Below are 16,866 nucleotides of genomic sequence, written 5' to 3' on the forward strand. Positions count from 1 at the left end.
TTGGTGAATGAAACATCAGATTTTACATTCCCTGGTTACAAGTGAGCATGTGCATTTTTTAAACTTTTATTAGATAGTCATTCAAAAACCAACATTTTAACAAGATTAATCCTGACCAGTTTTAGACAAAAGAGGCTTCAGTCAGCTTTGCATTTATTTGGTTTCTGACCTGTAATAGAGTCAACCAGTATAAGCTTAGCATGAAGCAGCCCTACACACTGCCTTACAGATTCTGCCATTATTTTCTTTCTGGCCAGATGGACTATTGAGACATATAAATGATCATGACTATCTCAGAGTGCCATCATAATTTTTCCCTAATATTCATAAGCATCACCTTGGTTAAAATCAAATCTCCAAAGCTGCTAGAAGTGAAAATAAATTGGCACAGAATTATTAAACATTCAATTATTTTATAACATTGCTCTTGCTTTTTATTTTTTATTTTTATTTTTTGTCTTTTCTCTGGCCGCACCCGCAGCATATGGAGATTCCCAGGCTAGGGGTCAAATCAGAGCTGTAGCCTCCGGCCTACGCTGGAGCCACAGCAACGCAGGATCTGAGCTGCGTCTGCAACCTACACCACAGCTCACAGTAATGCTGGATCCTTAAACCACTGAGCGAGGTCAGAGATCGAACCAGCAACCTCATGGTTCCTAGTCAGATTCGTTAACCACTGAGCTACAACGGGAACTCTGCTTTTGCTTTTTAAAATTTTTCATGACATGCAAGATTTTAACAGCATAATTTTATTCCAAATGCCCAAATTCTGTTCTGTGACCTTAAAGAAATTAAATATTTATTATATCATTGTTAGAATAAAATGCCAGTTCATGAGGCTTTAGAAAATGTCAGCCAATGTAGCCAAAGGGGCTCTTTATTGAGATGTTCACTTTGAAAAAAAAACAAAGCACATGTAATCGTAAGGTAATTTATATGGGGCGGGAAAGACTGAAAGATAAGTCACTTCCTGTTAAAATTATCTTTAGCCTATAAAGACTTCTTCTGTTGTGTTCCTAGAAAAGTTTATTAGGAAAAACATTTTTTTATTTAGTGTGATATACATTCAGACAATTGTGCCTCTTCTATCCCAGACATATCCTCGAAGCCCAGAACGCCTGCTGATTCCATAGCAACTTCATCAGTATAGAAAGCCTGCAGATATGTGGAGAGAGAGAGGAGTGAAGGAACAGTCAGAACATGTGTCATTTCACCCATCTATTTGTTGTAATGAAGGAACAGGAATGGTAGCAGAGTTGTCAGATAGTATAACGCTTACTTTGCTGCCCTATATTCTCAGCTTACTGCTTTGGGACTTTAAAAAACATGTAAGACTTCGTATTTTTTTTTATATTTTTCAATATTACACAAGATTGTTAATTATTGCTTGCGTAAAGTCTATATTAAATGTTTCTACACTCCAAAGTTTAGGTTATGTTTTAGGGATTTCATCTAGCTATTGACTCAAAACCCTACCTAGAAATAGGGTAAAACACATGAAGAGGACAGAATTTTCACACCTGAAAACTCGTTAGCAACGATATCCTTCCAAATAAAGATTCAGTCTAATACCTTCGTGATGGATGAGGTCACACTTTATGGAGAATGGCTGCTTTAGCAGAGACTCATTTCTTGTATAACTGGTATAATCTCTACCATATTGTGATGTCAAAGTGCTTTAGGATAAGCCTGTGGAGACCTATTCTCATCAGGACATCCTTTGCATAATTTCTCACTGATACCACTAGTGAAATAAAGGAAAGATTTCTTCTCCAATGACTCTTGGTATTAATAGTCTATCCTCTTACCTTCTATGCATTTCCTTATTAGAGCTATCATAATAGAGCAGACAACATCAACCGAAATACGCAGTCTCTTTTATTCTTTATTTCAAAGCATATTGAGATTAAGATATTCCGATTATGAGGGAGTTCCCATCATGGCTCAGTGGTAACGAATCCAACTAGTATCCATGAGGATGTGGGTTTGATCCCTGGCCTCAGTCAGTGGGTTAAGTATCCCGTGCTGCCATGAGCTGTGGTGTAGGTTGCAGACAAGGCTCAGATCCCATGTTGCTGTGGCTGTGGTGTAGGCCAGCAGCTGCAGCTCCAATTCAACCCCTAGCCCGGGAACTTCCATATGCCACTGGTGAAGCCCTAAAAAAAAGACAAAAAATAAAAAAGATGTTCTGATCATGAAAATCATAGATGTAATCTAATTATTAACTCTGCGTCAGCTCAAGTCAGATATCATTCATTCATTCAGAAAGTGTGTAATGAATGCTGACTGTGAACAAGTTACTGTACATTGTAGAGGATTCATACATAAATAAATGGATAAGTTATGCATGTCATTATTTATGGTGCAAAATAGAAAGGGGCAAATTCTATAGAAAGTTAGCAAAAATATGTCATGGGAAGACAAAGAAGAGAGCACTTTCCCAATGGAAGTCCTTCACAGAGGTGTCATTTAGTCCGAGCTATGAGAGGTGGGTGGTATGTACATTTGTGGATAAGGTATAAACCAGGATTTGAACACACACACACAAGTTGTGGGAATAAACCCTGGCGTAGGACCATGTGGTGAACATGTCGGAAATATAGGAGTCTGGTCTTTCTGGGGATGAGTGAGTGAAGGGGACTGGTGAAAAGCAATGAAGCAGGCAGCTGAGACCAGATGGCAAGGACCTGGAGTGCACATGCCATAGAGCTACTAAACAGAGTTACTGAGGTTTTAAGCAGAGATTAAGTGATCAGAATTGTGAATTCATTGAGGTGCTCAGTCCAGATTGGAATGAAGAGCATGGAAATAGTCAAAAGAGAATCTCCTTAAAAATATCAGGGGATTTGGAAATGAGGGCTTCAGTTGAGGTAATGCCACTGAAATAAGGGAGAGGCGAGGTGGGGGAGAGTTGTGGAGAATTCAGTAGCTGGATGTGATAATGGGAAAGGAAAAAGGACAAGTGATGCTGTTAACAGAAGAAAAGGACACAGGAGGGAAAAAAAGCATTTGGAACAGAAGCTGAATATTTCATTTTCAGACATAACTAAATTTTAGGTTTTAAGTGTTAGATCAAAGGGAGAGTTTCAAGAATGAAGGGTAGGTTAATGTACAGTGTTTTTGAGACATGAGAGAAACAAAGAAAAATCTATGGTTTAGTGACTGAGAAGATACTGGTGCATCTCCATTTTTGAAATAAATGAGCAAAAGAGGGAAAGACCATATCCAAAAGTATTAGTTGTATATGCAGGTGGAGAAGAGACTGTTGTTCTATATATATATATATTTATTTATTTTATAATGACCAAGCAATGCTTGTGTAACAAAACAATGAAATGTCATCAGTCTTTGGTGGCATTTAGGTAGTGAGAACAGGAGCCATATGTGAAGAAAATGTAAAGGCCAACTGCCAAAAGCTCTGATTGTTTGGGATCATGATTATTTACTTCAGACAGTCTCTTTTGAGCTCGTGTCTTCATTGACAGGATAATATGCATGTAGGAAAATCACTTAACCTCCTTGGGTGTCTGAGTTCTCTTACCCCAAAGTGGGTTAACCTTTGCCTGTCAACATCTCAATGGTTTTGCAACTACTGATTAAGAAAACTCCATGAAAGTTCTTCATAAACCATAAAGCGCCTTGCAGATTATCCAGAGGCTTCTTGCCCTTCTGCCTTCCACCCCAGGTAGAATATTCCAAGTCTGTTTCCAAGAACTAAATGAAGGCTAGTAATAAAAGCAAGGGCTCTGACTCTTACTCCCACTAAATAGGATTATACTTGTAAAATTCAACTAAACCTTGGATAAAACAAGAGATTATAGTATTAATGGTTTTACCTTGCAGAATACTGTATTTTGGGTTGAACCGAAAGTTGAAATGCTAAAAAGCATGAAGGGGATTAAAATGTTTCTAGTAGATATTTTGGGGAAAAGAAAAAATCAACCTTTTTGATTGTTTGCAGCCGTCTCCTGACTCTTGTATCTAGGTTTTCAATGTTATTAAGGACCCACTGTAGGCCAGGCACTCAAGTAGCTCATAGCTCAGTGCTCAAGTAGAGAAGAAAGTAGTATTTAGCCTTGGCCTGAAAAGGGGAAAGGAGCTCTGGTATAAAGAACAGCATGACTTAGATGCCAAACAGTGCTTAGTGAGTCTACAGAACTGAAAGTGATCTGGAGAATCAGAGTGAAATCATATTTTCCAAAAATGACACTCGAGCACTAAAGAGGAGAGCTAAGACAGTCAAGGGCCTTGTATTCTATGTTATAATGTTTGAATTTTATCCTGAGGACGCTGAAGAGTCATTGATGGATTTTAAGCATAAAACAATTTTTATATTTTTCTTTTAAAAATTTTTTTTACTATCAATTTTTTTAAACTGTTATTTCCCCAACACAATTACTTTTTCTACTGTATAGCATGGTGACTCAGTTACACATGCATGTACACATTCTATTTTCTCACATTATCATGCTCCATCATAAGTGACTAGACATAGTTCTGAGAGCTACACAGAAGGATCTCATTGCTAATCCATCCCAAATACAATAGTTTGCATCTATTAACCCCAAGCTACCCATCCACCCCACTCCCTCCCCCTCCCCCTTGGCAACCACAAGTCTATTCTCCAAGTCCATGAGTTCCTTTTCTGTGGAAAGGTTCCTTTGTGCTGGATATTAGATTCCAGTTATAAGTGATATCATATGGTATTTGTCTTTCTCTTTCTGACTCACTTCACTCAGGATGAGAGTCTCTAGTTCCATCCATGTTGCTGCAAATGGCATTATGTCATTCTTTTTTATGGCTGAGTAGTATTCCATTGTGTATATATACCACCTCTTCCGAATCCAATCATCTGTCCCATGGACATTTGGATTGTTTCCATGTCCTGGCTATTGTGAATAGTGCTGCAATGAACATGAGGGTGCATGTGTCTCTTTTAAGTAGAGTTTTGTCCAGATATATGCCCAAGAGTGGGATTGTGGGGTCTTATGGAAGTTCTATGTATAGATTTCTAAGGTACCTCCATACTGTTCTCCATAGTGGTTGTACCAGTTTACATTCCCACCAACAGTGCAGGAGGGGTCCCTGTTCTCCACAGCCCCTCCAGCATTTGTTATTTGTGGACTTATTTGATGGCCATTCTGACTGGTGTGAGGTGGTATCACAAGGTAGTTTTGATTTGCGTTTCTCTAACAACCAGGGATGTGGAGCATTGTTTCAAGTGCTTGTTGGCCATCTGTATATCTTCCTTAGAAAAATGTCTATTCAGGTCTTTTTGCCCATTTTTCCATTGGGTTGTTGACTTTTTTCCTGTTGAGTTGTCTAAGTTGTTTGTATATTCTAGAGAGTAAGCCCTTATCAGTTGCATCACTTGAAACAATTTTCTCCCATTCTGTACGTTGCCTTTTGTGGGTTTTTTTTGTTTTTTTTTGCCATTTCTTGGGCCACTCTCGCAGCATATGGAGGTTCCCAGGTTAGAGGTCGAATCGGAGCTGTAGCCACCAGCCTACACCAGAGCCACAGCAATGCGGGATCCCAGCAATGTCTGTGACCTACACCGTAGCTCACAGCAACCCCGGATCCTTAACCCACTGAGCAAGGCCAAGGATCAGACCTATGGTTCCTAGTCAGATTCGTTAACCACTGTGCCACGATGGGAACTCCTTTTTGTCTTCTTTTTGGTTTCCTTTGCTGTGCAAAAGCTTGTCAGTTTGATTAGGTCCCACTGGTTTATTTTTGCTTTTATCTCTGTGGCTTTGGGAGACTGACCTGAGAGAACATTTGTAATGTTGATGTCAGAGAATGTTTTGCCTATGTTCTCTTCCAGGAGTTTGATGGTGTCTTGTCTTATATTTAAGTCTTTCAGCCATTTTGAGGTTATTTGGGTGCATGGTGTGAGGGTGTGTTCTAGTTTGATTGATTTGCATGCAGCTGTCCAGGCTTCCCAGCAATACGTGCTGAAAAGACTGTCTTTTTCCCATTTTATACTCTTGCCTCCTTTGTCAAAGATTAATTGACTAAAGGTGTCTGGGTTTCTTTCTGGGCTCTCTATTCTGCTCCATTGGTCGGTCTGTCTGTTTTGGTACCAGTACCGCACTGTCTTGATGACTGTGGCTTTGTAATATTGCTTGAAGTCTGGGAGAGTGATGCCTCCTGCTTGGTTTTTTGTTCCTCAGAATTGCCTTAGCAATTCTGGGTCTTTTGTGAATCTATATAAAGTTTTGGATTGTTTGTTCTAGTTCTGTGAAAACTGTCATGGGTAATTTGATAGGGATTGCATTTAATCTGTAGATTGCGTTGGGTAGTAGGGCCATTTTTATAACATTCATTTTTCCAACCCAGGAGCATGGAATACCTTTCCATTTCTTTACATCTTCTTTAACTTCCTTGATTAATGTTTTATAGTTCTCGGCATGTAAGTCTTTTACCTCCTTGGTCAGGTGTATCCCCAGGTGTTTGAGTTTTTGGGGTGAATTTTAAAAGGTATTTCTGTATTCCTTTTCTAATATTTCATTGTTAGTATGCAGAAATGCGACTGATTTCTGAATGTTAAACTTATATCCTGCTACTTTGCCGAATGTGTTGATCAGTTCAAGTAGTTTTTGGGTTAAGTCCTTAGGGTTTTCTATATATAGTATCATGTCCTCTGCATACAGTGACAGGTTTACCTCTTCTCTTCCTATTTGGATGCCTTTCATTTCTTTTGTTTGTCTGATTTCTGTGGCTAGGACTTCCAATACTATGTTGAATAACATTGGTGAGAGTGGGTGTCCTTGTCATGTTCCGGATTTTAGTGGGAAGGCTTTCAGCTTTTCTCCACTGAGTATTGTATTCGCTGTGGGTTTGTCATAAATGGCTTTTATTATCTTAAGGTATGTTCCCTCTATACCCACTTTGGTAAGAGTTTTGGTCATGAATGGATGTTGGACTTTGTTAAATGGTTTTTCTGTATCTATTGAGATAATCATGTGGTTTTTGACTTTTCTTTTGTTAATGTGGTGTATGACGTTGATTAGTTTGCATGTGTTGAACCATCCTTGTGTACCTGGGATGAGTCCCAGCAGGTCATGATGTATGATTTTTTTAAATATGTTGTTGGATTTGATTGGCTAAAATTTTGTTGAGAATTTTTGTATCTACATTCATCAAAAATATTAGCCTATAGTTTTCTTTTTGGTGGAATCTTAGTCTAGTTTTGGAATTAGGGTGATGGTGGCATCATAGAATGTCTTTGGGAGTGTTCCTTCTTTTTCAATCTTTTGAAAAATTTTAAGGAGAATGGGTATAATTTTCTCTCTGTATGTTTGGTAGAATTCACCTACGAAGCCATCTGGTCCTGGACTTTTATTTGTGGGAGTGTTTTTATGACATAATCAATTTCATGTCTAGTGATCGGTCTCTTCAGTTGATCTATTTCTTCTTGATTCAGTTTTGGCAGGCTGTAAGTCTCTAGAAAGTTGTCCATTTCTTCTAGGTTGTCAAATTTGTTAGCATACAGTTGTTCATAGTATTCTCTTATGGTTTTTTGTATTTATGCAGTATCCGTTGTAACTTCTCCTTTTTCATTTATTTTGTTTATTTGGGTTTTTTCTCTCCTCTTCTTGGTAAGTCTAGCCAGAGGTCTGTCAATTTTGTTTACCTTTTCAAAGAACCAGCTCTTGGTTTGATTGATTTCTTCTATTGTTTTTTCATCTCTATTTTTGATTTCCTCTTTGATCTTTATGATTTCTTTCCTTCTGCTGACTTTATGTTTTGTTTGTTCTTTTTCTAATTCATTTAGGTGTTGGGTTAAGTTGTCAATTTGAGATGTTTCTTCTTTTTTGAGGAAGACCTGTATCACTGTGAATTTCTCTCTGAGCACTGCTTTTGCGGCGTCCCATAGATTTTGAGTGGTTGTGTCTTCATTATCATTTGTCTTGAGGTATTTTTTAATTTCCTTCTTGATTTCCTAATTTACCCAGTGTTTTTTTAGTAGCATGTTGTTTGGTCTCCATGTAGTAGGTTTTTTCTCATTTCTTTTCCTGTGGTTGATTTCTTGTTTCATGCCATTGTGGTCAAAGAAGATACTTGAAGTAATTTCTATATTCTTAAATTTGTTGAGGTTAGCTTTGTGCCCCAGTATGTGATCAATTCTTGAGAATGTTCCTTGTGCACTTGAGAAGAATGTGTATTCTGATTTTTTTGGATGTAAAGTCCTGAAAATGTCAATTAAGTCTAACTTTTCTATTGTTTCCTTTAGGATCTCTGTTGCCTTATTGATTTTCGGTCTAGAGTATGTGTCCATTGATGTGAGTGGGGTGTTAAAGTCTCCTACTATGATTCTATTCCCATCAATTTCTCCTTTTATGTCTGTTAGTATTTGTTGTGGGTATCTGGGTGCATATTAGGGGCATATATATTGATGATTGTAATAGCTTCTTCTTGAGTGGATTCATTAACCATTAAATAGTGTCCTTCTTTGTCTTTCTTCATGGCCTTCATTTTAAAATCTATTTTTTCTGACATGAGTATTGCAACTCCTGCTTTCCTGTCTTGTCCATTGGCATGACACTATCTTTTCCCATCCCCTCACTTTCAGGCTGTATGTGTCCTTTGCTCTAAGGTGAGTTTCTTGTAGACAGCAGATTGAAGGTTTTTGCTTTTTTATCCAGCCTGCCACTCTGTGTCTTTTGATTGGCGCATTCAGTCCATTGACACTTAAGGTAATTATTGATAGATATATATTTACTGCCATTTTAAACCTTGTTTTCCAGGTGATTCTATGTTTCTATTCTTTTCTTTTTTGGGTTGGATGGTTTCCATTTATTTTATGCTTGAGTAATTTTCTTTTCAGTTTTTGTGAATGTAATGTTCAGTTTTGATTAGTGGTTGCCCTGTTTTTTAAGCACGTTAAGCCCTTCCTACATCTGCTTGCTTTTGCCTGATAGTCATATAGGCTGAAATACATCATTAAAACAAAAAAATAATCTATATTTTCTTATTTTCCTTCCCCACATTGTTCAATTTTAATACCTTTTTTTTTTAATATCTTCATGTTTAGATCTATATGCTGGCTTATTTGAGTGACTGCTTTCCAATTGTGGTTTCCTCCATCCTAATTATTTTTTTCTTTTTTCTTTTTTAATTTAGAGAAGCCCTTTCAGTATTTCTTTTCTAATGGGTTTAGTATTGCTGTACTCTTTTAGCTTTTGTTAGAGAAATTCTTTAATTTCCCTTCTATTTTAAATGATATTCTTGCTGGATAGAGTATTCTAGGGTGCAAATTTTTTTCCTTTCAGCACTTTAAATATATCTTGCCACTCCATTCTGGCTGTAGTGTTTCAGTAGAGAAATCAGCTGATAGCCTTATGGGGGTTCCCTTATAATTAATGCTTTGCTTTTCTCTTGCTGCCTTTAGAATCCTCTCTTTATAACTTTTGCCATTTTTATTATAATATGTCTTGGTGTGAGCCTCTTTAGGTTCAACTTGTTTGGGGCCCTCTTGCTTCCTGTATTTTGATATAAGTATCCTTTAGATTTGGGAAGTTTTCAGCCATAATTTCTTCAAATATATTTTCAATCCCCTTTTCTTTTTCTTCTCCTTCTGGAATTCCTATTATGTGTAAATTGGCATGCTTTATATTATCCCATAGGTCTCTTATGTTGCATGTTTTTTCATTTGGTTTTCTGTCTGTTGTCTTGATTGGGTGATTTCCATTATTCTATCTTCCACGTCACTAATTTGTTCCTCTGCATTTTTCATTCTGCTCTTTATTGCCTTTAGCTCAGTTTGCATCTCTGCAAATGAATTTTCTATTTTTTCTTGGCTCCTCCTTATATTTTCTAGCTCCTTTCTAAAGGAATCTACATTACTGTTAATATCCTCTCTTAATTCCTTCAGTATTTTCACTATCTCCCTTTTGAACTCAATGTCTGTCAGGCTGCAGAAGTCTGTTTCATTGTTGACTACTTTAGGTGAATTCTCCTGTTCCTTAAACTGGGAATGGTTTCTGTTCTTCTTCATCTTGCTTGTGTTTTTCTTTTTCTGTGAGTTCGGGGAAGCCAAACTATAGTTTTGTAAGGCTACGTCTATGCAAGTGTACCCCTTTGTATTTTTTGGGGGGTTACTATTTATTTTTGGTGTGGGAGTTTGAATATTTGCTGTCTCTTTCTTCAGTGTGAGCAGGCTGTTATTCCCAGGATGCTCAGTGTGTTTTCAGGGAGAAGGAGACAATGGGTAGGGGCCAGCAGTCAGTGCCTGGTCTTTGGGCTCTTAACAGCAGGAAGGACCTGCAGGAAGATGGCACAGGCTACTCCTAGTTTTAGGGCCCTGGGAAATGGTAATAAGCTCTAGGCAGATCTTCAAGGTGACCAGAGCATTTGGCAGTAGCAACAGCAGGGTGCATGGGTTCCCAGGGGAGTGAGAGCAACAACACCTTGTGTTTGATTGCAGTGCCCTCCTCTGAGGGGATTAGAACCACAGGTGGTGCCTGTTCAGGGACCCCTATTGGGAGCAGGCCATGACCATCTCTAGAGTCCTTGATAACTATGGTGGTTTTCCCCACCACCTGTAGACCATGCATGAAGCAATCCATCTCACTTAGCCCATATATGAGGTGCTGTACAGGGTGCTCCTAGTTGAAGCATCCTGGGAAGGCACAGAGATCAGGCATGTGGGTACTGCCCAGAACATTTGGCAGTGGCAGCGGCAGGGCGGGTGTGTTCCTGGGGGTGCGATAGCACTGACAGGTGGTGTTCAGTCACAATGCCCTCCTCTGTGATGCCCTTTAGGTGGATCGGGCTGCAAGTGATTTTTGTTCAGGTAACTCCAATGACAGTGGGCCATGCCCACCTCTAGAATCAGGGATAACTGCGGTAGTTTGCCCCTGCTGCCTGCTGACCATGCAAGAAGCACTCTGTCCCACCTGGCCCACGCAGGAGGTGCTGCACCAGTTGCTCCTAGTTGTAAGATCTTGGGAAGGGACAGTGACCAAGTGTCTAGTCGCCACCCAGAGCATTTGGCAATGGCAGCTGTAGGGTGGGTTTGTTCCCAGGGGAGTGAGAGCAACAGTGTATGGTGCTTGATTGCAGTGCCCTCTTTTTTTCTTTTTTGCCAACCCCTGAGGTGACTGGGGTCTCAGGTGGAGCCCACTCACAGGTCCCCAGTGGTGGCAAGCCATGCCTCCCTCTGGCCTCTGAGACGACTACTGCAGTCTGCCCCTGCTGCCTATAGATCGTGCAAGAGGTACCACGTCGCACTTAGCCCACTTATGCCATTAGCCCACACAGTAGGTGCCTGGCCAACAGTAGCCTGCACAAGAAGTGCCTAATCTCCCCAAAACAAGCAAGAGCCGCCCACCCTCTATACCCATGGGCATGTGCACACTTCTAAGCAGGGAGTTTCCTTTGGTGGCCTGCCCCTCTTCCTCTCCCCTCCCCAACAATGGCAACTTGCCTCTCCTGCGGGTCCGGACTTTCTCCTGGGTTCTCTCTGCCATGGCATTCCCCCTTAAGCCTGTGGTGCACTGCTCCTTACCCATCACACCATACCCAGTTCTCTCCCCAGGACTGACCCCCGGAGCCTGAGTCTCAGCGCCCAGCCCCCACCCGAGCATCTCAGGCTGTGGTGTCCGGGCAGGTGGTTCAGATGGTCTGTGCGGCTCTCAGTCTGCTTTGCTGTTCTCAGTCCAGCTGATGTGCTTTTCTGGGTGACTTTGAGGTCCTGCCGACTCAGCTGATCTTTCGTCAGTTAGGTGGCTTCCCAGGAGGTGGGTTTCTTTCTCCTTCACGGCTCCCTCTCGGGAATGCTAGTCCCGTCCTGATTTCTTTTCTCTTTTTTTCTTTTGTTGTACCCAGTTATGTCAAGAGTTTCTTGCCCTTTTTGGAGGTTTAAGTTCTTCTGCCAGCATTCAGTGGATGTTCTGTGCAAGCAGTTTTACGTGTAGATGTGTCTGTGGGAGAAGGTGTGCACAACCTCCTGCTCCTCCACCATCTTGCTCCGCCTCTCCAATTCTTATATTTTTCAAAGATCTTTCTGGTTTATGTAGAGAATATACTGAATGAATGGGGTCAGATTTGTCTGTCTTCCTCCTGTTGTGGCCCTATTTTTAAAAATCAAGTTTATCGTAATTTACATAAAACGTACAGTTAAATGCATTTAGAAATGTACACACCTGTGTATCTAACACCATGATCAAGATCACCTCAAAAGTATTATCCTGCCCTCCTCCTGTCAGTTTCTTCCTTCTAACCTCAGTGTACACACTCACCTCTGGTTGTTGCAGTGATTAGCTCTGACTTCTTTCTAATATCATAAAAATGAAATTTTTATGGCTGTACCCACAGCATATGAAAGTTCCCAGGCCAGGGATTGAATCCAAGCCACAGCTGAGACCTATGCCACAGCTTCAGCAAATGCAGATCCTTTAACCCACTGGGCCTGGTCTGGAACCCAACCCTCACCTCCACAGCAACCTGAGCCACTATAGTCAGATTCTTCACTCATTATGCCACAGCGGGAACTCCAAGAATAATATTTTAGTGTGTCTTTTTTTGCATCACGTTTTTGCTCAGCATATTTTTGAGATTCATTCACGTTATTGTGTATATATATCACTATTACATTCCATTTTATGTATAGTGTTCCAATTAATAGATATGTCACAAATAGTTTCTCCCATTCATGTGTCATGGAAATTTACATTATTTCTGGTTTTCAGCTATAATAAATAATGCTGCTAAAAGTATTTATGTACAAGTATTTCTGTAGGCATAACATTTCATTTCTCTTGCCTAAATACCTAAGAGTGGAGTGGCGGGGTCATATGGTAGGCAGATGTATATTTAACTACATAAATAACTGCAAAAAAATATTTTCTAGAGTGGTTGTCATATTTTACATTCCCATCAGCACTATGAAAGTTGCAATTGTTCCACATCTTTACCAACACCAGGTATTGTCAATCTTTCTAATTTTAGACATTTCAGTGGGTATATAGTGGTATCTTGTTATGATTTTAATTTACATTTCCCTAGTGATTAAAGATGTTGAGCAACTTTTTGTGTAATCCCTTGCCATCCCATATATCTTCTTTGGTAAATGTTTGTTTAAATTGTTTGCCTCTTTTCTGATTGGAATGTTTATCTTATTATTGAGTTCTTTACGTATTCTCAGAACAATTCCTTTGTGAGATAAATGTATTGCAAATGTTTTCTCCCAGGCTGGAGCTTGCCTTTTGATTTCTTTAGTGGTAAATTTCAAAGAGCAGTAAGTTATAAAATTTTGACAAAATTAAATAGCACTCATTTAAATACTCTAGTTAAAAAGCAGAGATTTATAGATGGATTTTTAAAAAAGCAAGACTGTATATCCTGGCTAGAAAGGTAAACTTTAAACATGAAGATACAGCGGCTGAAAACATAATAAATGGGAAAAAAGACAATGCTGTGCAAACAAAAAACATGTTTTGAAATGGTTTTAATCCACTTAAAAGTGGATACTTTAACATGTGATAAAATAGTTTTCAACACAAACGGCATTAGGAGAGATAAAGAGGGGCATTTTATAAGGATAAAAAGAACAGTGTATCAGGAAGACAACAATTGTAAGTGGCTATGTGCCTATTTAGAGAGTTTTGAAAAAAACTAATGAAAATTTTTAGAATTAAAGCAGAAATAAGGCTATTTCAGGGTTAACAGTAAGATATTTTAATAGTTGTCTATTGGCAGTTAATAGAACAACTAGACATAAATCAGTGCATTGCTTAAACCTAATGAATTTGTATAGAACACTAGAGCTAGTCACTGAAGGATACACATTATTTTCAGGTTCACCTGATACATTCACCAAATTAGATCATAGCACATTTTAATAAATTTAAAATAATCAAAATCACATGAAGTGTGTTCTCTGATCATAACAGGGGGAAATTAGTAATTAATAAAAGTAAGATGTCTAGGAAAACCTTCCATAAGACTGGAACACTTCTAAATAATTAATGGACCAATTAACATTGAACAATTTTATCTCCAAAAAAATGTTAACAAAAGACACAAGATAAAACCTGCCTTAGCTATCTCAACAGAATTATTGTGAGAGTAAAATGAGAGAATAGAGATAAAACTGCTTTGACTATTTGGAGGTGGTATACAAATATAATATTCTTCAGAAATAAAGACTTTGAAGACCTCTCTGAATTCTAGCACAAGTATCTCGAGGTGCTTTTTTTTGTTTTGTTTTGGGTTTTTTTTGCCTTTTCTAGGGCTATACCCGGGGCATATGGAGGTTCCCAGGCTAGGGGTCTAATCGGAGTTGCAGCCACCAGCCCACACCAGAGCCACAGTGACGCCAGATCCGAGCCGAGTCTGCAACCTACACACTACAGCTCACGGCAATGCCAGATCCTTAACCCACTGAGTGAGGCCTGGGATCGAACCCACAAACTCACGGTTCCTGGTTGAATTCGTTAACCACTGAGCCATGACGGGAACTCCTTGAGTTGTCTTTTGTAGTCAGCGTGAACAAACTTGTGACAAAGGGGGGACATCATGGCCAGTTTGCTACCAGTTCTGTGATTGAGTTATTTATCCTGTGATTGACAGCTCTTTTCTTTTTTTTTTTATTATTATTTTCCCACTGTACAGCAAGGGGGTCAGGTCATCCTTAGATGTATACATTGCAGTTACAGTTTTTTCCCCCACCCTTTCTTCTGTTGCGACATGAGTATCTAGACATAGTTCTCAATGCTATTCAGCAGGATCTCCTTATAAATCTATTCTAGGTTGTGTCTGATAAGCCCAAGCTCCCGATCCCTCCCACTCCCTCCCCCTCCCATCAGGCAACCACAAGTCTCTTCTCCAAGTCCATGATTTTCTCTTCTGAGGAGATGTTCATTTGTGCTGGATATTAGATTCCAGTTATAAGTGATATCATATGGTATTTGTCTTTGTCTTTCTGGCTCATTTCACTCAGTATGAGATTCTCTAGTTCCATCCATGTTGCTGCAAATGGCATTATGTCATCCTTTTTTATGGCTGAGTAGTATTCCATTGTGTATATATACCACATCTTCCGAATCCAATCATCTGTCGATGGACATTTGGATTGTTTCCATGTCCTGGCTATTGTGAATAGTGCTGCAATGAACATGCGGGTGCATGTGTCTCTTTTGAGTAGAGCTTTGTCCGGATAGATGCCCAAGAGTGGGATTGCAGGGTCATATGGAAGTTCTATGTATAGATTTCTAAGGTATCTCCAAACTGACAGCTCTTTTCTAAACCTCGCCATCCCCATGACCACATTCTCCTTGATTGTTCCTTCGCATGTCGTGTTTGTGATAAGCAGATGAAAGTATTTTTCTTGAGAGAACTTTGTAATATTATGTTCTTAAGTGGAAGCTGGTAAATTAAGGCAATTGATAATTGATAGTGGCCTTCTAGGACTCCTAAAGCAATTCTTTCTCCTTCTCATTTTTACTTTTTTCCTACTCCATCACTCACTTTCCTCCTTGGCTATTTCCCTTCCCTCTCTTCCTTTCTCTCTCATTACCTCCTCCCTCCACCTTTTTTTTTTTTGCTTTTTTGCTTTTAAGGGCTGCACTTGCAGCATATGGCAGTTCTGAGGCTAGGGATTGAATCAGAGCTACAGCTGCAGGCCTATGCCACAGCCACAGCCACAGCCATACAGGATCCGAGCTGCATCTGTGACTTATACCACACAGGCAATGCCAGATCCTTAACCCACTGAGCAAGGCCAGGGATTGAACCTACATCTTCATGGATACAAGTCAGGTTCGTTTGTGCTGAGCCACGATGGCAACTCCCCGGTCTTTTTTCCTTTAAAGAGAACTTAGGTCTTGGAATTCCCGTCGTGGCGCAGTGGTTAATGAATCCAACTAGGAACCATGAGGTTGCGGGTTCGATCCCTGCCCTTGCTCAGTGGGTTAACAAGCCGGTGTTGTGTGTAGGTGGCAGACGCGGCTCGGATCCCGTGTTGCTGTGGCTCTGGCGTAGACCGGCGGCTACAGCTCCAGTTCGACCCCCTAGCCTGGGAACCTCCATATGCCGTGGGAGCAGCCCAAGAAATGGCAAAAAGACAAAAAAATAAATAAATAAAAAATAAAGAGAAGTTAGGTCTTGACTCTATGGTTCAGGATAGTTAAGTGACTTTAATCTTACATAAGCCTACTCTCTTGACCACTAATTACACTTTTGAACTGGAAGCCCTGACTAAGAAAAAGAAAACTGTCCTGTTGACACTTCCCTTTTCTGGGAATGATCTGATTGGCTGACTTGATCTTCTCTGTTGTTTTTCTGTTTCTTTTTCTAGTGACTTGGGTTTGGCTCTAAACCTTCACAACTTTGTCCAGGATCAGTTTACACCACAATCTCTGTCACCTTCCTGGATCTGTCTCTCCTTGACCAGTCTACCCCTCAGCTTCAGCTTCTCCCTCATGATTTCTCTCAATGGGCTCCTCATTCACTTTTGTTTTTCTATCTCCTAAATCTGAATATTACGAAAGGATATCTTTGGTGTTATGCTTCCCTCCTGCCTGATTTCCTATCTGAGTTCTGTCAGTTCCTAAGAGAAAGAATACTGTATTTCACCCTTTTCAGGCTACTTCTGATGAAAAAGCCACCCATGGAACCACTCTACCACCCTCCCCAGTACGTCAGCAACTCCAAACCCATCCACTGTTGGTCAGAGGGGAACAGGAGAATTGTGATACCTCTTGGTTTTTGAATGAATTTTTTGTTGAGACCTTAGTTACTTGAGACATTCTAAGTATATAGACAACATGAACATTTCTGTATATTGCAATCAGAGGAGAGAAAGCAAAGGAATAAAAATAGCTGAATATTTGGTGAGCAAGAACTGGTACTGTATTT

At 39.8% G+C, this 16,866-nt stretch overlaps 1 long non-coding RNA gene across 1 annotated transcript in view; it reads right to left on the reverse strand.

Annotated features, from left to right (window-relative positions):
• Positions 852-16,866, reverse strand: part of LOC110257515 — a 268,751-nt gene continuing 252,736 nt past the window's right edge. Inside the window, exon 3 of the long non-coding RNA XR_002340243.1 lies at positions 852-1,155. This is a non-coding gene — a long non-coding RNA (uncharacterized LOC110257515). The remainder of the gene's footprint in view (positions 1,156-16,866) is intronic.

Source organism: Sus scrofa, chromosome 18 (assembly GCF_000003025.6).
Source record: "Sus scrofa isolate TJ Tabasco breed Duroc chromosome 18, Sscrofa11.1, whole genome shotgun sequence".
Taxonomy (NCBI): Eukaryota; Metazoa; Chordata; class Mammalia; order Artiodactyla; family Suidae; genus Sus; species Sus scrofa.